Source organism: Falco naumanni, chromosome 2, assembly GCF_017639655.2.
Source record: "Falco naumanni isolate bFalNau1 chromosome 2, bFalNau1.pat, whole genome shotgun sequence".
NCBI lineage: Eukaryota > Metazoa > Chordata > Aves > Falconiformes > Falconidae > Falco > Falco naumanni.
Genome location: NC_054055.1, coordinates 115,410,380 through 115,434,269, shown reverse-complemented (window position 1 = coordinate 115,434,269; position 23,890 = coordinate 115,410,380). Strand labels below are relative to the sequence as shown.

The window sequence follows — 23,890 nt, the reverse complement described above, 5'->3', positions numbered from 1 at the left end:
ATGACCACACTTCTCACCTCTCTGCCTCAATACTCTTCTGCTTCTCAGTCAGAAAGTTTCCCCAAAGGCCATTGCTAGAGGAATACATCCCTGTTTCTCCAAAGGCTCCCGCAGAATCCTTCCTTCTCTCTTTACGCTGCTCTGCCTGGGAGGGACCTGCTGTCTCGTTAACACAACCACCTCTTCAGCATTGCTGGGGGTGAAAGGCCCATGTATGGACCATTTCCTTTGGGTCACTGCACTACAGGGGCTGGAGAAATAGCCATGGAAACTTGAAATCATATTAAAGTAGGAATTTATTTAGACTCCTAGTTTCTAGATTAAAAGCAAATTGAGGAGCTTACATTAAAATCATCTCATCTGCTGCTTGGAGCACTCGCTAGCCTGAAATACCTGGCAGAGAGCAGCACGGCTGAGGCCCATTTGCATTGTTGAAAAGGGCCTTTCTCTTTCTCAGAGAGCTGTAAATAAATGCTCCCAATAAATGCTGTCATCTTTCTCCAAGGCCCACGACCCTCAGTAGATGTCTGCCATTCCCTGTTTCCATGATCCTGACATCTTCCCCGTTAAACTTCTTGTACGCTTCAGACCAGCCTTCCTGCATCCAGCCACAAAAGCCATATCAAGCTGTCTCCTCTCGGTGAACTTCTAGCACCTTCCCCCCATGTTTCCAGCCTTCGTTAGAGTAATTACAGGCGGGGGAAGCGGCAGATAAGGGGAACGGAAGAAACAGTGAGGTAAACAGATCAGTGGGGCAACCTGCTGCACATGAAAAATGACGGCTGGGCTAGGTGGGGAGGGAGAGCTCCAGCTGGGATTGTTCCGAGCTGCAGGCCGGCTCCCTGCTGTGCAGTGAGGGCAGGCTGGGAGAAGGAGGGAACTATGAATGAACCTGGGGAAGGCAGGATGGATTGGGAGGCTTGGCTCAGCATACCTGGGCACGGCAGAAGGGACACCTGAGCTGAGGATTCAGCTGAAGCTGAGGAGCTGCAGGTGCTCATTGTCTGTGGTGGAAAGGTTGCCTCCCTCATAGTCCCTTTTTCTCCAAGAGCTTCTTTCACAGCCTTTCACCTTTACCCAGAAAAGACACCACACTTCCTCTTGGCCTCTTTGACCTCTTGTTTTGGGGTGGTTGCATTTTTTTTCTTTTTTTTTTTTTTTTTAATATTTTTAGTTACAGTCTGAAAACATAGCTCCCTTCCTTTGATCAAAGCCATGAGGCTGCAATGATTCCACGCGTTTCTTGTTTTGCTGGTAGCAGGCGTTGATTGCAACGCAGCTCTCGCTGGCGCGAAGCTCGCCGGCCAGGGTGCAGGAAGCAGCGAACATGCCATTCTAAGATTAGCACAACTAGCCCATGGGCTGTGTCCTCCCGAAACTGCCAGCTGCAGACTCTCCGATTACACTACGTGTTTTGCAACAGGAAAAGTCCTTTCTCAGATCCTTTCTGGCAGTTACGCTGCCATCCTTTATCCAGTTTTTTTCTACAGCTTCTTTTTTTTTCTTCCCAGCTGGTGTGGAGGCTCTGTGATTTCTAGTCGAGGGAAGGTGCCATACTGGGGCACTCGTGCAAAAAGTTCCCTTCCTTGCAAAAAGTTCCCTTGCCAGAACATGGTCCCCCTGACTTCCAGGGGCTGGACTGGCAGTCTCCCTCCCAGCGGGAGGCAGGTGGGAAGCCTTACTTTCTCACTCTCACCCCAGAGCACGTACCAGCCCTCAGCCTTTTCCACAACTAAGACACGTGGCTTCTCCTTCACTCCAGAGCTCAGTGCTGGCTCTCTCCTGCCCCACAATATTAATGCAGCTTCCCCCATTCCTGGTCATTCTTCCCATCTTGGTGACATAACCCACCACTTTTCTGAATGAGGAGGAGGAGCAGCTCTGCTCTTTTTTTGGCAAAAAAGGTGAAATTACTCAGATGTGAATTTTGTGCTCTTTGCAGGCAACTGCTGATTCTTTTCCTTTTCAGAAGAGAAGCGTGGTCAGCCCGTGTGGGCTAAAACCAGTGAGCTAAGGTAAAATATTGACTCCATCAGTAATTTGGTGCCTGCTACTCTGAGTTCCTTAACTGTTCCATAAAAATAGGTGTCTAAACATTGCGAATTCTGGAAAAAAGTCAGACAGAGCTGTAAAACAGGAATTGAATTATACCATCAATGTAAGCATGGCACTGTCAGCGAAAGAGGAAGCACAGCTAGCAAGTTCTCTGTAAGGGGTTTCACTTTCCTCTTCTAAATAAGTTCATAAAATTGAGTAAATTTCAAAACAGTTTGCAACCCCGTTTCTTCATCTGCTTTTAAAATGGTATCTGGTCCCTTTGGCAGCACTGAAGAAGTTCTGCCTTTGTTTGTGGGTTAGTTATAATCATGGCAATTCAAGCTTCCCAACAAAACCTCTCCTTCCTTATGCTTTGGAGTCCTTGCCTCTGTTGTGAGAGCAAAACTGACCACCAATCCCTGATTCTGCAGATTGCGTGAAAGGGAGGCTACTGTTTTTAGCACAGATCCCTGCTTCTCTCACAGGCTGCCTGATGGAACTGCTGCTGGGTCCCCACAGAAATGTCCCATGCCATCCCTGCTGTATCTTTCCAAGGCAACTGGGAAGCTCTCTGAGCAGAGATGCCTCGATACTGTGGCACAGTTGGCTCTGGCTAGCACAGTCCCAGCTGGTGTTAATGTGCCACAAGATGTGAGGACGAGTAAGGCTGCCTGATGTGGGAGTAATGATGTCTGACAGAGGGGACCCCTCAGTACAGCAATGTCACTACCTGGCTCAGTGACATTTGCCAATTCTCCTGCTAGAGCCCATGGAACCATTGTGGACATTAAGGTGAGAGAAGGTTCATGTTAGAGGCCCACAGAAAGAATTGGTCAAGAGACTGAAAAGTACTCACAAAAAGAGCTCTTCTTAAAGACCATGAATTTGAGCTATGGGTGGGAAGTGTCACTGCAGACCAGTAGCTTCTTATGAAATCAAAATTGCAGAGAATTTCCACTCCTGTGGGAAACTAGAAAGACAGAGGTGGCTTTGGGGATGAATGTGAATGTCCTGCTGGGACTGGTGCAAAACTGGCTCCATCAGCCTTCAACTGGAAGTTTTGATCATGACCCTTGCAATGGAAAGTTACCGTGAGTACACCTCACAGGACTGGTATCCCACCAGTTTTGTCACTGTCCATAACATGCTACTGGACATGCTAGCCTAAAAGGATACTGGTGGGGGCCAGAAGCAGATACCGAAGGATTTGTGCATCTGGTTTAATTGATGAAAAGAGCAAAGATCTATTAACTGCCATACAGTGAAGCGTTTTGGCTTAAGCAGCACTTAAATATCAGCTGAATTATAGCAGACATTTGTACCGCCCTACTCCACCCCACCCCCCTGCTATGAATCCTCTGACCTGTCTGCTTTTGCAGGTAGGATATTTTGGCCAGACAGAGCACCTTTTATCTGAGATGCAAGCCCTCCACAGCGCTTTGCAAGGCTGGAATATTCAGCAGCTATGGTATCAGTGATGGTTACATGATTTTTGATACTGGTCCTATGCACTTTCCATCCCCAACCTCATGCAGCTGCATCTAGATGTGGTTTTGAGGTCAGTCCCTGACCTCATCCCTCCCTTGCTTCTAAAAAAATTTGCAGGAATGATTCCCTGCTGCCTCTTCTCACACCAGTCCGTCGTGCTGGCTACCTTCAAATTCCCTGCGCTCACACAAGCTCTGCAAAACTCCCCTGTGACTCTCATGGGGGTTTTTCGTTGCTGCACATACAATCTACCTCAGCAAAATTAAATACAGCAAAAATAATAACAAAAATAGTGTCAGAGGCAGACATAATAAGGTATACAAGGCTCAGGGCTGGTGTCTTGATTACAGAAATAGGATCCAGACATAGTGATCCTCAGCACCCAGTTCTCAACACTGCGCCACAAGAAGGCAGTTGTCAGTATGCTAGATGAAAACAAGAGAGGCTCAGGGCTTTTGAGGTGCAGTTTCATAAGGTCCTGGTTTTGGCAGAAAGACAGCTTATATTTCCAACTGCTCATTCTCCCTTGACCTTTTCTTTCCCCCTTCCCCCCTCCAGTGTGAGTTTGTGGGGCTGTGCTGTAAACTGGATCACTGAAATGATCTGGGCTAAAAATACATCCCTTAACTCTTTACAAGGTTATTTTTAACCCAGATCATTTCAGCAATCGAGTTCACAGCACAGCCCGACAAACACTTGCACGGCTGTGGCAGGAGGGGCTGGAGGGGTAGCCAGGGCAGCCTGCAGCACAGGGGGAGGATGTCCCTGTAACTGCTCTGGCCACAGCTTGAGGAAATTGCATCATTATGTGTCCTCCTGTTCAGAGGGCTGATGTGACAGAAAAATCCCATTTTTGCATGCCTGCTGGTAAAGGCTGTTTTGGTCTGTGGCACCAGTATTTCATCCTGCAATCTGTTGCCTCCTGCCTGAAACGCAGCTGAGCGCTGGCTGTGAACCCGGGGAGCGCCTGTCAGCCACCACAGGGAGCACGTTACCAGCAGCTGTGTGAATCGGAAAAAGTTTCCGTTAAGCATCTACAAAAGCCCCACAAATATTGTGTCAGAGATCTCCAGAAGCTCCACTTCAAACAGGAGCGTGGGGAGCGGGTTTTCCTTGCTGCACAGCAGAGGCAAAGCTCTACACCTGCGGGACCTGCGCAGCTAGGGAAGAGATGGGGGACTCATGGGGAGGAAGCTACTGAAGTCAAAATAAACCATCATCACACTCTGTCTGGAGGCCAGCAAGAAACGCTGGGAAGCAGTGTCGTGGTTTCCTTTCAAATTAAAGCATTAACCCCCACCAAGGCACTGGATTTTAGGAGGGCATGGAGCCCCTTGCAGACCCCTTCTTCCCTGCCTGGCTCAGCCCTCTGTAGGCGAAGGACATGCCTCCTGCACGAAGCCTTCCCAGACATGACACCGACCCGTCTCGGTTTTCAGTAAGATAGCTGCAGGACTTGAGGAGCCAGGCGGCCACAGGCCTTGTCTGCATGGAAAGCTTACACCACTTACACACGCTGGGGTAAGTCTCTCAGCTTGCACGGGAAGTGGCACTGCCTTCATCTGATCGAGGTGCCTGTTTTCAGCTAACTGAACTCATTCGCAACCAGCTTGGCAGAAAAGAGCCATTCTCAAACTTCTCAAATACCTGTTTCTGACCCAGAAAGCAGCATTTTGGGAATGAGGCGCTAAGCTGCAGTGAGGAACGTGCCTCCTTCCAGGACTCCCTGTGGGCGGGAGGGGGGGTGAATGTCTCCTACCCCTGCAGTGAGGTGCTGCAGCCTCTCTCCTGCAGAGATGGAGTTTGATGAATTGGAGATGTCCTACTCGCTCGCAGACCAAGCAAGGGAGAAGTGATGACAGTACTAGTTCCTCCCATACTGCCCCACCGATTTGGGGTGGCCATTTCCATAGGCAAGAGCTAATCCCTTCTCCCTGCCCTATCTTTTATTCGACCACTGAGGCCAGCTGGAGGCAAAAGGCCACTGAATGTTCACACAGTGCATGATCTAAGGTGCAGTTCCTGTCTGTCTGGAGAGGACATGAACTTATGCTCTGGTGAATGTATCATGAGTACATCTCATTACCAGCCAAACACACCAGTGTGTCAGACTAGCCCTACCTTTCTAAAGGCCACGATACTACTCACTAATGATGGAAAACATAATAGTAATGTGTCTGTGTGAATTGAAGTAATAAAGTCTTTCCTTCAGTTAGGAGTATCTTTGATACCTGTTCTAAAGGCAGGTGTCCAAAGAGGCCAATCCACCTAACTATGCTTTTCTATCCCTAGGTTCATGTATTATTCAAGGAAGATAATCTTAAAGAAACTTGGAACGGGTCCCTGGGTGTGGGTCTTAGCCTTGAAGCAGAGAATAGTACAGAATGGACAAGTTTAGGTTCACCTGGGCATATCTACCACTCTTTTTGTCTTGTTCAATGGCAGGAAATAGGTAACCGAATTTTCATTTTCAACCACTTCTTACAGGCATCAGTTATTTTGGCTCTCACATTTTATAAGTGCAGATAAGATCAGATGGGCAGCTCTTAAGGAACTCCTTTTTAAATGAACTAAAAAAAAGCTCAATAATAGTTTTTCATTAGGATTGGACCCAATTTAGCGATGCAAAATCTCTCTAATATGTAGTTTGTAGTTTCATTCAAAGCCATCTCTCTGCATCTGCCACTTAGATGAATCCCGATTTGCACCCTCCTGCCAACATAACCTGAACCGATTGTTTATCTGTGTCCATATGAGTACAGCAGCGGCATCATATTGAAAGGGGAACATTGTTCAGACTGGGAAGGGAGAGGTAAGTTATCAGGGTAGGTTTAAAACACAAACTCCCCCAAAGGAGCAAAGTGAAAGGCAGGAGGGTGGGATAATACCTGAATCACAGCGTGAGGAACTGGGCAGCAAAAATCAGGAGAGGCTGCTCCCCACAGTCTGAGCCTGCTCATTCTCCTCGTGATCCGTGAAAGCATCCATGCAGGCTGAGCACAGATCGCCCAGGAAGTGGGTGGGCTCACACTAGCCTTGGCCCATTTTTTACATCCCTAGAAGGGAATCTCATCATGCCTGTTCCAACTGGAGCTCAGCAGTGTGCTGGGCCCCTGTCTCAAGAAGCAACACGTCCCAAGATGTAAGCCCTAAATAAACAAACCTCTTCCTGCTACACTGACCCCTCTCCATCCCAGTGAAGCATCATTCTTCCCATCTCTCTCTTTACCCTTCTTCACAAATCATTCTCACTGGAGATCTCCCAGCTCTCTATTTCAGGAGGGATTTATGTGATTTATTTATTTACTTGGTGTTTTATCTGGCAATTAAGCTGCTCCTTGTCTGGCTGTGGTAAACTTTAATTATTGGCAGAAGCCCCAGCTACAAGTGGCGGCAGCTGTGGCTCTGTGATACCTTATAGCCAGGCCTGTCCATCACCATGTCAGCGTATCCCGTAGCACCTTGGGATGCAAGGCCAAGGCTCCTAGTTGCATTTCCTACCATTTGGTATACAACAGGACCAGTAATTACCGTGCTGTGCTCCACCAGAGCAAAAGCTACCACTTGAGCCACTCCTGCACCTTCTTCTGGTGGGGCTAGGCTAGCTCTGTGAACTTTGTGTGTCAGACCTTTGCTGAAGTTACTTTCCACGAGAGGATAAGACCAAGAATACCTTGCAGATCTTTCAAGTGCATCCTAAATGCTAGAAAATAAATCATATTTTTCTCCTTCTCTCTTTCTGTTGTGTTTTCTTTGATCAACCTTTACCAGAAGCTAAACACACCCCAGATGAGAATTTGGAGAGCTTTAGGAATGGCAGTGTGCACAGTCACCACACTTTCCCTCCAAGCTGCCATCAGATAGCTGGGCAAAGAGGAATAACCGGCCTCAAACTGTCATGGGTCCCACACTGCCGTGATGCAGGAGCAAAACACAACAGAAAGCTAGGCAATGAAAGTAGCATTTCCATTTGAAAGATTCAAAGATAATTCTGGAGCTGATATCAGGAAGTACAATCTGCCTGTGAAAGAGTATCAAGGTATGTTGAGGAGTGTAATGATGATCCCAGCATTCTCTGCAAAATCCTAGGCTCTTGTTTGCCGTGACTGGCATTTTCAAGGTCATGCAAACAGGTTTCTAGCTTGACTCGCAATAAAAGGATTAGTGGTAAGCCCCTGTCTGTCTCACATGAGGGCGTGCACAACTGTGCAGAACCATTGCATTTCCAAGAAAAAGCCTTTTTTTACATTAAGGTCAAGCCTCAGCCAGTGCAGAGTGGCCTCCACGTCTGGTTGATGACACATGCAACAGATTCAGTCTACAGTCTTGCACCTACAGGGAAAGAAATCTGCAACCTGTGAGAATATGTTGAGAATGCTGGAGTCTGGGCTCCAGGTTTCTGAACACTCTGTGAAAACAACAGGACCTCAGATTAGGTTTGGACCAGTCTGAGCTCCTGGGACCCAAAGACAGGCTTAAGACTCTTCTGGCTCAGGGGCACATCTCTTCTGTACGTATCTCTACACAGCTGTAGACTCCCTTCCTTCAGTCGAAGGAGTGCTCACTAATTAAAAAATGTCAAAAAAAAAAAAAGGTCAAAAAATAATAGACACAGAGGATTTGGAGACAGGGAGGAGGAGGTAAAGACTCCTGATCACACATGCTACCTTCAAGGCAGTCAGTGTTGTTAGAACCCAGTGACTTCCAGCAACTTCCTTCAGTTCTAGCCTTACTGAAAACAAGGGCTCTCACAGCAGCCCTAACATAGATTTGACTACAACTACTGAAATGCACGTTACAGGAACACAGATGTCAAGTATCCTCTGAAGTTCTTCCTTTTGCACCATTTTCAGCGGAGAGCAAGCCTCTTGCCTGAGTATAAATCACTGCTGGCCTGTCTCTTGAAGTCTGTGAATAAGTTAGCCACAAGAACAACTCTAAGTACAACATCCCTTCCTCAGAGTGGTACCCAGGTCAACGCTTATCCCACCACAGATGAATGAACAGGATGAGTGTGTGTCTGAACTCAACTGCATGGCTATTGCATAGCTATAATGAGGGTGATCAAGAAGAGGGAGCTCTGACTATAACACAGGGCTGAATAGTACGAGGAAAGCAGGCGGCAGAGGAAGATGGCGTGTCTGGTTTTAGGAGAAAGGGCAGGAGGATCCTACTTTGCATGAAATAAGTAAAAATATGTAACATTTCCCTGTGTTTGGAAAGAGTTCACTTTAGGGCAACATTTTTCTCAAGACTTGCAGTGGTCTGGTCTTTGTTTTCTCCTGAGAGTTCCCTTGTGAACTGCTGCCATCCTGGCACTCCGGGTCAAGCACTGCCTAAAGGGTAACATGAGGATATTCCAGCTCAGCAGCGATGAGCAGCTTTTATCCAGAAGACAGCGAGCAGCTCCCAAGTACAGTGCAGTATTTCAAAATTGCAGAGACTCAGATCTGCCAAATTTAGAGTCTCACAAAAGCAAGATTCTGGAATTGGGTGGAGGTGGGAAATACCATGTAGCCAGAAACTAGTAAAGGGACAAATGCTTTTCAAAGGAAGGGGCACCGTGTTGAACTTGTCTGCTGTACTGTAAATGAACGGTTTATGCACTCTCTCCCTTGCCTGCTAGAAGCAGAGGTGAAACTCCTGCTGGTTTTTCTCCTTTCGGTAGTTCGAGCTACCCGTGTGTACATGTGAGGGCTTGCACAGTAAGCCCCATGGTTGGAGTGAGGCTTTTCTCAAGAAAGCATTGCTGCCTCTTTGGATCAGAAGTTTGCTCAGGGTCCTTCTCTGATACTTCTCTCCAAGTAACCTTGGGGCTGCCTAGAGCTCCTGAACATCAAGGCAAACGGTTCTCTTGAGTAAAAAAAAATCCAATTGTGCTGGGCAGCAGGGACCGCTGGGTGGTGGCTGGAGTTACATAGTGGGGTTCAAGAGCAGCGCAAGTGCAGGTGCATCTCCATTGCCCCCAGCGATGCTGCAGCTGCCTCTGCCAGGAGAGCTGGCCAGTGCTGGGCAGGAGGGGACAGGCAGCAGAGAGCAGCCAGAGCCAGACATGCAGGTGAGGAGTGGTGCCCTTCACGACAGAATTATAGGAAACATCCATAGGCATCAGGAAATTGTAAGTGGTGAATACACTATCTACTTTCTGTTTCAGAGAGCGAGTATAATGAAAATAAAATGAGATAATTGTAATTTTCCCCTTCTCTCTGAGAAGTCCTTCCCTTTGCCGTTGATGCATTTCTGTTAGCAAAGTGGGTGTGACGCTAGTGTTACTAGCATTGTTTTTCATGACACATAGTCGGTACCAATGCCAGCTTTCTCCACATCTTCCAAAAGGCTCTCCTCAGCAGAGTAACTGCATCAGGTCTTATTCTCATCTTTAACTTGATGAGGTGAGACTGCTGCTGCTGTCCTCACAGCCTCCTGGATCCAAAGTGGAGAAAGCAGCCTCCTGTTTGCCTCCATGGAATTCATTAGTAACATGCCCTAACATCAACAGACCGGGATGGAAAGGCCCTTATGTAGGAAGGGTATGCCAGCCACCCCGCACTAGTATTTGGCTGGTGTTGAAAATTTTTGAGGCTGAATTTATGTCAAATTGTTCTTTAATTCGCGCCATGGTATATAGCTCTCGGGAGTGCCTGGCTTGTCTTGCTAAGCACTGTCTGATGCGATCAGCAAAACCAGCGAAATACCACTGTGAAAGGTGCAAGTGAGATCCTGAGTCTTCCTTTTAGTAATGTCAATATCTGGCAGTTGCCTAGTACCTACATGTTCCCAACACTGCACAGGCTCATTCATTACAGCAGCATTACCTCAAACCTTCATGATTAGGAGCCTCTGTCAAGAGGGCAATGTATGGGCTTGTGCATTTTAATGCATATGTAGCCACTGCTGCATACCCCACAGAACTGGTCCCAAGGGAAGCCGGGGGGTTTCCTGTCAGGAGAGCACTCAGATCACCAGGCAGGTGAGTGAGCTCCCCTCTGCCCCTGGGAACCTGGAATTCTTTGCTACGTGTTGGCACAGCTTTAACAGGCAGGCTGGCAAGTGCTTGCCCTAGCCTTGCCGTAAGCACCAGATTAAAAAGCATCTCCTGCTAGACAGACCAAAGAGTTAGAAGCCCACACCCCCTGAGAACAGAGCAGAGCCCAGGCTGCCCGCTTCCTGAGCAAGTGTCTCATTGCCTCTGTCAAAGGCTGCCAAGAATGGTTTGATCAAGGGCCATCATTACCAAAAGAGGCAGCAAATGCAGCACCTGGTCTCTGCCGGGCAGCGTGCCTGTGCAGGGGCAGCACGTATGTAACCTCAGCCCCTACCCTACGAAGACGCCAGCAGCTCCTGTCCCTGCTGTGCGCTGTGCTGGGTAAGGCATCTGGCTGTTCAGCCACGACTCAGGCTCAGGGAAGGAGGTGGCAGACCATTTAAAATATAAATCAATTGTTTTGTGTGTGTGCCTATAGTGTTTTGGGAGTCCTTGACTGAGGTGATTGCAGAAACCTCCAGCAACACATGGGTGTCACCGTTTCCTTTTCTGTGAGAAGCGCTTTTTGGGAGACGCCTGATCCTGTTTGCTTGTGTTCACCATGCTCAGAACATTCCCCCGTGGAGAGGAGTGGAGAGGAGAGATGAGGATGTGGGGCAGGGGGAATGCGACAGGGAAGCGCCTAATTCCTGATGCCAGCTTGGTCTGGGCAGCAGATCACCCGTGGACAGGTCAGGTGGTTCAATCCCCGGCTTGTGCAGCATCCTGGGCACTGGCTGAATTTTAATGTTGAGCAGGCAGGTGCCTAGTGAAGCGAAGGAACCAGCGGAGTCAGGCAACGGTTGCAAGGGGCTTTCCAGGCTGAAGATGTGAATTCTGGGGTTTCAATTCTGCATTAGTCCTGTAGCTGATCTAGGACACAATAACTTGCTCTCAGCTACTCAAAATCCAGGGCAGAATTTTAGTCCAGGCCTTCACAAGCTCCAACTTGACACTTGGTCACCCGTGGCACAGTGGTTCTCCACAACACACATGTCTAAGGACAAGCTACACTGCAATGCAGAGCAGCCCAGGGAAACCTGTAGTAAGGGATCTGAGCCCCACAGTCACAGGGTGTAGTATGACTTCTCATAGTGGCATCAAACTGGATGCATTCGTTTGGTGCTGTGCTCACACCAAAGGGATCGTTAGTCCAGTCACAGCTCTGCATGAACACATACTCACCTCTGTATCCATGAGAAGTAGCCGTCTGCATTTTGTGTTGTACAGGGTGCTTTGGGCACATGTTAACTTAGATGACCTGTTGCCACAAAACTCTTCCTAAGCAAGTCCTAACAAAGTCCTGCACCCACAAAGGACTGATTCCCTCAGTGAACTATCTTTTTAATGGGACTTCAGTCAGGTTTCTAAAGATTTGAAAATGTTGATGATACCCAGCATGACTACAAGGGTGTCTTAAAGATGCTTTGCTAGTGAGACAAAATCTCAGTCACATGCATCGCCTGTTTGTTCATCTTACCCTTCCTGCCGGCGATGTACCCTAACAATTGCCTGTGCGCACAGTAGCCTGCGTAGGCTCAGCAAGCAGAGTCAGACCATGCTTCCCCTAGACCACTAAGTCAACAATATAAGAGGAAGGAGAAGCTCAAAGATGTTGAAAGCAGTAACAATAGAACAACTGAAATGAGATGCAGTGCCAGAAGACGGCATATTCAAGAGGAAAGGCCCCAAAGATACTTGAAGGACAAGATGCCTCCTGTTGCAGTGAGAAGATAGGCTGGGATGAGAGGTAGGAAGATGAAATAAAAGCACCAGAGAAACCTGAGGCTCCAGGGGGGAGAAGCTGTGGGACATGCAGTGAAAAAAAAATTATCATCAAGGTGACTAGGTTTTTAACATACATGACAACATTTGCTTGCGGATAGTGAAGAAGAAAGAGTAGGAGGACTAGGTATATGCAAGGGCCCTTTCTGAGAAAAGGCTTTGTTCATTGTCTGGGCGCCAGGTTGCAGAGTGATTATGTCTTAAAATGTAGCGCTCTGAACTCACCTGTATATCAGTTATGTGCACACCTGTCTACAATGATGGGTGATGCTGGCTATTTCAGTTCAAAACATCCATATAATTTTTCTGTTCCTGATTTTTCTGTTCCCGTAGATCCATGTCCCATGGTTCCCAGCCACTCACCTACCATCCTGCAGTGGTGATGGCAGCGCTTGGATATCCATCTTCACATACCTGTCTTCCCTGGTTCAGCTGGGCTGTGCTACCATGGTTTTTTTCTTTTTCCTCAAGTCCTTGTTCAGGCACCATTTATGGCATATGAAGGCACAGACCCCAGGTGAGATCCCCCATTGCATATATAAGTGCCAGTTGTGTACAGTCACTTATCCACCCAAATTCTGCCCTGGAATATGCCTATGAGCAGAAAGCACCTTTGCAGCCAGTTCACACTCCACCAAGCTGTTTACTCACTCCATGCTCATCTGAGGAGATCTCTTCTCCCCCGATACTTAAGATGTGGGAGGCGTTGGGCACAGCCCTCCTCGGGAGGCTTTGGCATGCCCCTCATTACAGACAGCTGTGCACAGAACTGATTTGCAGGTGAGTTCAGAGCGCTGCATTTTAAGACATAACCACTCTGCAACCTGGCGCCCAGACAATGAACAAAGCCTTTTCTCAGAAAGGGTCCTTACAGGTAGAGAGGCAAAAATCTACAGTACCAGCCAGGCCACTTGCCTACTGACAAGGTGACCAGAGTGGCTGAGAAAGCAGGGGAAACAGATAAGACTCATCAAGGAGTCCAATCAGTTCAAGGAGAAATGGCCTCAACCTTTCCTGTAAAAGGGCCATGCGTATATAATTGCCTCATTACGAGCCCACACAGCTGCTTGCAGATAGGCCAAGCAGCCAACATGGAAATAATTTCAGGCAGCAGGAAAAGGATCGTGGATAAAGTTGATATCTGGCTGGATACGGTCATACCCACCCACGCAAGTGGAGAAACAATGGAGCAGCAGCTCTGTGCAAGAGGGGTTTTCCTGTCACCTGAAGCAGTGCAACTTCTAAAACACATCTGTCCTGGGTTTTAAGGCCAGACCACACGGGGTTCTCCCTTCCGAGTCTCTGGGGTGCACTAGTGTCTCTATTCAGGACTTTGCCGTGATGAGGGCAAGACGTGCCTTTTTAGAGGAGGCTGAGCTATTTCAGATGCTACAGCTTCAAGAAAAAAAAAAGAAATACAGTGACAGTTTACTGTGTGGCTACTGTAGGTGGTAATGTATTTCAAACCACCTAACTACTACCCAGTGGTTACCGGTACACGGCAAACTGTAGCTGAGCCATCAGTAACCTTAAGCACTGAGATACAAAGATGTGACTAGTTTAACAAAGATCTCTGCAATTACTAAGTCTGACTACACTGGAAGACCAAATTAAGGTGTATCCTCCCTTTATGAAGTCCTGGGAACCCAGTGTCCTGCTGTTTCCTTCTAGTTAATAAATCTGTTTTAAAATACAGGCTGTATTTATCTGGTACAAAGTTTCAAAAAAATTACTGCTTTTTTTTCCCTTGTTATAATGAGCATTTGGCCTTAAAAAAACAATGCTGAAGTTGCAGAGCTCTTCCCTTGCTCCAAGTGAATACCAGTGACACATCTGCAGTCTTTATCCATCAAGTTTACAATAACTCTTAAGTATTTTGGGGGAAATACTTTGTGCCTCTCAAACATGAGTGCTGTGAGTGAGCCAGAATCCTGCAGCAGATACACAGAGCATTCCTATTATTTGAGATTATGAAAATTTGGATTGGGATGCTGAAAACAAGGTCCCTTACTTTGAAATGCCCTGTCAAATACAGCTTTTAGCTTCGTTCTCAAAGGTCACAATGAAGGAGGCCAGTGGCCATTAACTTGGCAGACAGATTTCCATGTCATCTGGGAGCTGACACACCACTTTCCTAAATAATTGAAGATTCTCACTCTCTTTCAAGCAGCACCACTTTTCATTTCAGCAAAATTAAATTAGATGAACACCTACACAGCTTTCAGCTTAGTTCAGGAAGACCCCTGGCTTTTCTGGCATGTCAGACAGGATATATAGCCCTGTAATTAACTCCTCTCCATCTGATGGGAGCCCTCAAGCAACACATGCTGTCTGCAAACTTGGTTGATACAACCAGATGAGCTACTGCAGATATCTAAATTACAGATAATATATGTGAAAGGCATGCAGGGGAAAGAAAGGGGTTGTTTCTCAGAAATTATCCATTGAATAGGTAAGTTGATGAGGTTATGTTGTTTTAGGAATCCACAGACACTTCAGATGTGGAATAGCTCCTTCAAAGCCAAGGGCTGATCTGCACCCTGGTGGAGTGATGCTGATGTCCTAATCTACAGCTGACAACAGCTGTTACCAAGACCTCAGCCTGGCTGGGCTAAGCGTATTGCTTCCCATGTGTCTCCAGCAGCTTGTACAACCAGTATCTGGCATTTGTCTTTGAGATCTCACACTACCAGCGCATGGCTCCATGGGTGGAGGGGTGAGATGGTAGTTCTGAAGAAGAGCAGTGATGGTCGTCATATGATGTAGCTGCCTCCCTAGCGTGGTGTTCACACCAACTGCTTGAACGGAGCTCTGTTCCTGGCCAGGGTTTTCCCCAGGATCCTTCCCAGCTTCCTAATGTTTCCCTCTCAGACATCTGTTTTTCTTAACAGTCTGGGAACTGTACACAGCCTGTCAAGTTTTCCCAGATTGATTGGTGCCTCTCTGTGCGTACTTCCAGGCCTTGTTCTGAGGAGCTCTTGCTGCTCTAGAAGGACCATCCTTCTGGGTGATCTAAGGGTGAGCTAACAGAGGAGCAACTGGCGAAACCTCCCAGGCTGCCTGCAGGGAGAGGGGAAATAGCGCAGTCCATGGGGCAAGCGCATCCCATCTCATGCAAGCAGTCTCCTCAATCAAGGCACAGGGGAGAGAGATGGCCAGGAAGGCTGGGTGTGCATGTGTGCTCTTTCCGTGGGGAATAAAACGCATGAGCCATAGTTATCAGCTGATACAGACCTCTGAGATGAACAGCTTTCTGTTGGTTAAAATGTGCCTTGCATAAAATCATTGTTTTAAACCATCCAAATCACAGTGTTGCTTTAAGTGACTTGGGCAACCCTGCAGCTGTAGACACGATGCGAGGCTGCACCCTGCTCTGACTGCAGACCTGGAGACACTTGGGCAGCTGCTCTGAAGGAACTGGGCTGAGCCGATGGAACAGCCCCTGTAACAGGAAAGGTCTCAGCCTGATGAATCGCCTTTCAACTGCTATTCAGTTTAGCTTCTCCCTTGCTTGCCTCACATGGGGTGAGGAAAAAAAGCCCCGCTTTTAGCAGAGGTCTGAAATAAGATGAACTTCAACAGCAGGAGGCTCAAACGCAAGATGCTTCAAGTAGGATGAGGAAGGGACCGCTCTTGTACTGACAGAGTGGTTAAAGAGGATGAACTTTAAGCAGATGAATATGCAGTATGCATTAATTATCTAATGTGAAGCTATTCAGAAGGTCAAATTAGAAACTGAAGTCACTGGAATATCAAAGAAGGGATACAGAGAATGGGAGAAGCAGGGACAATTCTAAATTGTTCTGATAAATCCTGTAAGTAGACTGTGATACCTCCTCATTTAAACTCAATGCTAGAGACAGTCTAGTTGTAGCAGCACAGGGATTCAATTCCTCTTAATTTATCACTCTGGGAACAGAAAATCAGAAGGGTAAATGAACCTACACAGAGCTCCCAACTGCTGCAGCTTCCAGGACTCATCAGTTAGGACTGTGCTATCTTTGTAACACGTTGCTATTAAATTAGGTCTACACTGGATACAGGCAGGTCAGAGGAGGATGCTCATATTTATCTGAGCCAGGAATTTAGTCTAAAAAGGTACGCAGATATGGAGCAGAGGAAAGCGATAGTAAGCACTCAGCTAGCAGCCAGCTTGAGGTGTGAATGCTAAGCTATATCCACAGAGATGTTTTTTTAGCTGGTCCCAGGAGAGCTCAGCAGCCCCAGTGGCACTGAAGATGCTGGTCTGTGAAGCTGCCCTCTCAGCAGCTGCAATCCCTTTGGCTCCATCCAGAGACTCCAGTTTGCGAGATCCCTGAACACCAGGCATTGCCCTGGGCTAATAGATGCAGGCAGCCGTAATCTGCTGTTACGTTTGAAAATGCCCATCTGAATTTTCAGCCCAGTCTGGATCAGCTCTAATGATGCCTTAGAAATTTAGTGATTTCCACAGGTAAATTACTCTATTATATGCCCTAAGGAAAATATCACAAGCGACTCCTGAGCTACAGCTTGGTCTTTGACATGGATTTTTTCTGTGATCTGAGAAAGATTATTATCTCTGTTTCTGAGTTAGCCTGCTAATAGAATTCTTCCAATAACCCTGCAAAGGAGCAACCCAATGTTTGTAAGAGCTTTGAAACACCCTACCTACTTCAGAGCTCTATTTCTTTTTCCTGATGGCTGACTGAAGCTCGGTTACATGTTCCTTCTGTGGCAAGAAGGGGAAGTAAGTTCCTTCAACCTAAAGCACAGCTTCTCCAGGTTAAAGCTGGGCCAGCGGAACCAGGTGCCCAGGAAGCGCGGGCTCGGTGCCTGCACGCCACTTGCTCAGCGTGTAAATCAGCACTAGGAAGCTGCGACCAGCATGTCACTGAATTCATAGACCTTGAAATGAAAGGTGTTGAGGACGATCCAGCAATTTTTGAGTTGCAGAGCAGAGGCAGAAGAAATAAAGTATGAGTTTCATTACGTGACAGCTTTTCTTTCCCACTGGCTGCAAAAAGAATAGGCTTCCAGCTTTTGCCTTTGAGAATCTACAGACTGGCACGCGCTACAAAGGCTCAAAGAGCTGCTGTAGATGATGCAGGCTTCACTTTGCTGGGGCAGAGTGTGAAGCTGCTGCAGGGGATGAACCCTGTGAGACTTGACCTTGAGCATCACACTCCTGAGCAAAGCCCTGCAGGACCTGGCACACAAAGCGGCGCTGGTGGCTCACCCACAGCAGGCACCTGGGGTCAGAACTGGAGTTGTATGAGGTGCCAGCGCCAAGGGCAGGAGACCGGGGTGGGAGGGCAAAGCCAAGGATGGTGAGTCCCATGCTCGGTGCATACAAAAGGGCAGGGTGAGAGGGGCCCAGAAGAAATCTCTGGGTGGCTGTAGACAAAGGCTTCTTGAGCTGTACAGAGCAGGACTTGATATTACATGAGACTGGAAGTCCTGATACGAGTGGAAAAGACAACTTTTGATGAAAAAGAAGGTGTTGAAAGACCATTTTTGTATGGGTAACCTGTCTGATTTGTTACTTTCATGTCACCTCATGCTCCAGCACATTCAACAGCCCATCCCTTTTCTTCCACTCTGTCCTCTTTACAGACACCTGCCGTCTAGAGGACCATGCCTCTGGTTTGCATGGACAGCCCCTCTGCCTCTAGCGGGGAATGAACACCTAGAAACTGGGAATGAAAACACTGGGTTTTCATGGAGGGGCAGTGTTGACAACACTGTGCACTTTGTAAAGACTAAGTGAGAAACCAAATTACACTATGCACATTTCACAAGTTAAACACACGCTTGCTGCAGGGCCCAAGGGGTGAAATTTCTAGGAAAGCTGGCCCACAAGCTCAAGTGTGTATATATGAAAACAGGACTGGTTTCATCTCAACTTACATCAGGGGACCATGGCACTCTGCAGAAAGGTATTTCAGGATGATTAACTTGAATAACCCATGATTGCTGTTGCAGTACAGTTTTAAAGGATAATGAAACCCATTCTTAAAACAGGAAGAAAGAGTACAAGTAAATTTGGGTTTGTGTTTTACACAGGCAATAAAAGAACATTTCCCAGACTCTTTCAGATCGGATGCCACTTTATTTTGACCTAAGCTTCCCATAGGCAGAAGTTTGCAGGGCTCAAACAACTTATTGTAGCAGGAAGAAATCATAAACACTTTTGGGACTCGGAGCTGAATAGCTACTAACTTCTGCTAGCAGCCCCACACATGGAAGAACTGCAGAAACAGTGCAGTCCTGCCCTTCTGGTGGCCCTGGAAATACTATTGCTTGAACAGAATACAAAATCACTCCTGTCATTATCTTTCTAATGCTCTGTCCAGTCTATTTTTGACTCTCATGGGAAAGAGTTTTCCACTACATTTGGTTTCCACCATGCTATTCCAAGCCCTGCCAGACCTCACTGGTAGAAATCCTTCCTGCCATTCGATGAGATATACATCTTCCCTTTAACTGGATCCCATTATTCCCAGGTGTACTGCTTTTCCAATGGCACTAATTCTGTTTTCTCTGTGTTTAAAGCTCTAGGCTACTGCCTTTTGTCTCACTGCAAAGCCACACTGACTTGTTTAACTCCATTCTCCTGAGCCAGCTTTCCCTCTCCTTTTTGCATTTTTCTGTCTTTCTGTGAACAAGTTATTGGTCTGCATCCTTTAGATACCAAGGCTTTTCGAGCTGCACTTGTTAATTCTCTGCACCTGAAAAGCTGTGACCTATGCAATCAATAAATTTCTTGCCTTAAGCAGCAACATGTAGCTTTGCTCAGTGATAGAGCATGAGGGAAAGGTATTATATTTTGTGAAGTACTTCAAGATGCTCAGAAAAGCACCACTGCATGCCATAATTATTAACTTGTACAAAAGCACCATCTGAGCTGTGGCCTGATCATGCCGAGAGGCGTTTGGAAGCCTGGGATGAACAGTGGCTTTGTTGAAGCTGGCAGTGGTGAATCAACATCTTTTGCAGATTGGCCACTAGCCATCCACACTGACCAAAACACTGCATGCATCTTGATGCAAAGGGTAAACAGGTTGGTTTGCATAGGGACACTTGTATGCAAAAACCAGCTTACTGGCTTGCTGCCTGTTGTGTGGGTTTTGAGCTCTTTTAAAAAAAATTGATGGTAAAGAACAAAAGAAAAAGGGCATGCAACTATACTAGCTGTCCATCTGGCAAGCGAGGTCTAGGTCTTTTCCTGGAGAAGTCTTCCAGAAACACCTTTAGCAAGTGATGTGCTCCTATCTGAAAAGAATTTGGTCTGATGTCTTTTTTTCTTTCTAACAAGCGAAAACTTCATTTCGCACTAATGGAGCGGGTAAGCCTTATTGTTGTCAGTACATTACCAGAACCCATATACTGGCGAGAAGACATCCTAAAGGTATGCCTCAGACTTGGTATTGATGTAAAAGCATTTCTGGCATAAGACTTATAGCTGGATACATTGTGGCTCGGACACAATGAGACTTAAATCCATGCCTATGCAAGCCCCCATAAGAATAAAGTGTCCCATGCCTCTGGTAATAACTAGGTGGGAAGCAACTGTGCCGTAAGTGTGTAACAGTAACTTCTCCTTACACAACAGATCTCCTGTCTCTAGGCCGAATTCATCCTTATGCATGCTGTGTTGCAAACTGCTAAAGGCATCTAATAATCTGTAAGTCAGAAAGACAAGCTGTGCCTCTGCAGTATTATAGCATCTATAGGTAGCAAGAAGGCTTCACCAGTAAAATAGGTCCTCCATAAAGGTTCTCTTGCTGCTGGGTACAGCTGCCATTTCAGATCCCATACTCAGGCTGTAGAGTTGGTGTTTTAGGAAAAGGAGCATCCATCTTAACCTAGCACATGGAAACAGAAAAAACCACCCCTAGTTCATATGGGCTTGGTCATTTCCGTGATGAAAACCAGCAGTTTCCTAGCAGCACCTATCGATAAAGCAATGCTGATGTTTCCCCTTGTTCTTCAGATAAGCAGATCCTGGGAATGTATGAGAAGGTATGCATAATATGCTGCTCAGCAGTCACACGTCCTGCCAGTTAGACTGGAAAGAAAGGCTTTTCCAAAATGCTATCACCATGATGCAGGATAATCATACTACCAAAGTTTAAAACGGGGAGTGAGGCAGAGGAGGGGTTCAGAGGAATCATCCCTCTCCAGAGACACAGGAAAAGCTATAATTCTGCAAACCATTTACTCTGGAGTCTCTGCTAGGTACAAGAAAGGGTCACAGCACAGCCCACGGGGTTTGGTTCTGTTCCTTTCTGTTCTTCAGGAGGCAGGCCTCATCCAGTCACTGGGATGTGGAAGTCTGGCAAACCTGATCCTTTCCGCGATCCTCTGCTGCAGACATGTTATTAACTGTCAGGCAGGTCCTAAATCTGCCCAGACATGAGGAGTAAAATGGGGTCATATGGTACCTCTCCTAGTTATATTTAAATACTCTTCCCTTTATCTACACAGACACTCTGTGTGAGTCCGTCATTTTTATGAGTTTTGGAGGAAACCCTGAAAACAAGTGTATTTGAGTTTACAATGTCCTGCTAAGCAAAAAGAGGAGTGGAAAAGGAATGTTTTAACTTTTGGAATGAAAGCCAAACAGCAGAGCTTCCTGAGAAAGGGAAATTGTTTCCTGGCAGAGCAAACCATGGCGTAATGCCTGTACTTAATCTTGGCCCTGCAGCTGCAAGGGTGGGCAGAGACCTCGCTCAGCCCAGCTCACCTCTGCATGGCTTACTGTCCTGCTGCTCCAAGGACCATAATGGTTACAGATTTCAGTCCCCTTGTCTGCACAGTACCAAGTACCCTTTCCTCCATCCCCTCCACTGCAGTTGTCTCAGCTGACAGGTCACATATCCTTAGTGCAGTTTTCCTAGGGACAGAGTATGCGCCTATGCTGAAAGTAAGCTGCCCTGTAGTTTGGGCCAAGGCATCATTCCCTGTGGCTCCTGGGAGGATGCAGCAATTGGGATACTGGACCTGGAAATGTGCTCAGTTGTGACGTCTGGCTGACCACAGCACAAAGGAAGAAATGGCTTCTGACCTCACCTCTTGAGAGAGAGGACGTCTTTGAAGCCCAGGAGGTTTCTGCAGCCTCCTGCTGAGACGAGGAACAGAGGACTCTGAGAAATGTTCTCCATGTTGCTCACTAGAGGAGCAGGGCAGGACCCAGGGCCTCTGTGGTATCCTCACCTGACACAGGAGGGGGCTTTACTGAAAAGAGCGGTGGTCCCATCACTCCCTAGATGTCCCAGATGAGGACACTGTGGTGTGGGGAGAGCACAGGGCCTGGGGCTGGAGCCATGTCCAGTAGGTTGCCCAGAAGTGAAGTGGTAGAGTGAGCAGAGAACTGCTCTCAGCCCTGGAAAAGCTTTCCCTCTCCTAAGCCAGTGTAGCAATAGGCAAATTGAACATCCAGCAGGAGCTAGTTTCAGAAAAGAGACATGGAAATGGAGATGTCACAGAAAGAAATGAAATCTGTTGGTAGGCACAACAAAGAGGGCAGCCTTCCCAAAATAAGCCTGGTTGCTGCACCCTTGCAGCTTAGGGAACCCGTTGCACCATAGGGAGCCACCAAAGTGAAACTCAGCCTTGGATTGCTTCCTTTTGCTGTGCCAGTAAAGTTGAAATGTCTCCATGCTCCCAGGCTCCTACAGAGAGGCTGGGAAGAGGAATGCCATGACCGCCGTTGAAAATGGGCTGCAGAAAGCCACAAGCACTTTCAGTGGATGCCTTCACTCAAACATCTGCAGCAAGGTTTGGTACAGCTATGGGAATTAGACAGCTCGGACCAAATCTGAAGATGTAAACTAACAAACCAACACAATAATTTCCAATCTTTTTGTACCATCAGTGCAAAGAATGTTTAGTGGCTAAACAAGTGGCTTGGTTTTCATCCGTGCCAACTTAATGCATTTTTGATAGGAACTCCTCATCTTAACCATCTGTGATATAAGCTTCATGATTTCAATTTCCTTTCATATCAGTCATAAGACTGGAAAGAAAACTGATTGTCAAATCTATCTTGCATCAAGAAGCTGGGTCTTCACAAAAAAGCCCTGAAGATCAGCAGACTCACAAAACCACACAAACTGCGAGAACAGGGGGTTTGCTGCCTTTTTCTCCCTCTTTGAGATTTTAAATTGTTACAGTGACTGTTTTCAATGTGGCACGTTCCTGACAGCAGAATGGCTAAGACTGTAGGTGCCAACCCCTAAGGAGCAGCAAAATCGCACTGACTACCCTAAGAAAGTGATCCTAACTATTTTCTTCTGTGGGTTTAAAAAAAAATAAAGGGTCTTTCTGCCAGAGACATGATGGAAATCAGCTGGCTAGGTCAGCCCTCTGCCCTTTTTACCCTAATGCTGGTAATCTGCATGTGTCCCACTAGAGCAGAGTTTGCCAGCTATGCCAGCAGGAAAGCGCAGAGCAGCTCAGCCTGCCACTGATGAAGCAAATGGGGAAATGACAGAACTTCTCGTTCCTGTTGCATAGGACCATTAAATGTGGTTTTAAAGCAAAAGACTGTAGCGAGTCTCTGGGTCCTGCTCATGCTGCCTGTGAAACACTCTTAGGAAGAAAGAGAGAAGAGAATTGGCAGGTGGGAACTCAAGTTCTTGCTCTTGGCTCTATTTTGGTCTAATATCTTCTTACCTTTGGGATATTAACTACCTTTTCAGAGGGTTGGGGCAGGAAGGGAAGACCAAGCACACTACTTAAACAATGCCTTGGGAGCCAAGAAGTTTTAAAAATAAGAAGGGAAGCAGCAGTCTACAGACAATCAGAAAACAAGGTAACGTGGGGAAAGAGCAGCAAACAGGGGTAAGGGGACAGAATCAAGAGCAGGAAACTCTTAGTTTAAATACTTCAGAGAAACTTCCTGACCGTCAGACCTTCTGTATGTGTCACACGTGTCTCCCAAAAGGAAATGGCAAGTCTGTCCCTTTCTACTCTGAAACATCGCTGTGGCGGACAACAGAAAATACTTGAGGGGTGCAGTCCTCTGTGTGGAGAGGGGAGGGGGTGGGGGAGAGTGTCCTCAACATGACAAAATACTTGCTTCAGCCCTAAGCTAGTCTTTGTTCCCTATGTGGCTTACTGTACACAGCAGTTGTAACAGATTAAAAGCTCGGCTCCCCTTCTCCACTGAGACATCACAGGATACAATATAGCAAAAAAGAATAAACCAAGCATTAACAGCTACTGATCCAGGCTCTGTCAAACCTAAAACCCCTTATAAAGTTATAGATCTAGTCTCTGCTGAGTTGGTTTGATCACTGCTCAGTCCTTCGCCACACCAAAATCTGTTCAGGTAGTTTGCTGAGGACATTTCTTGTAATGAACATGCTTGATCTTTAACCCTTGCCTGTGGGGCAGGCCAGAGCAGATAACAAGGACTGCAATGTTAGCACCTGGGTGTTATCAGAACAGCCCAGCTGAGCTATGCACTGGAAATCAAAGAAAAATTGTAGTGGGGCCTCAAGCACACTGTTCCCTGGCTTTGCTGCGTGTCTCCTGCTGCTGGGGCTTCACTGACACAGAAAAAGGTCT

At 47.0% G+C, this 23,890-nt stretch overlaps 1 protein-coding gene across 2 annotated transcripts in view; it reads right to left on the bottom strand.

The window, feature by feature from the left end:
- Positions 1–23,890, bottom strand: part of RCSD1 (RCSD domain containing 1) — a 36,078-nt gene that overhangs the window by 10,999 nt on the left and 1,189 nt on the right. The gene's annotated exons all lie outside the window — the stretch shown is intronic.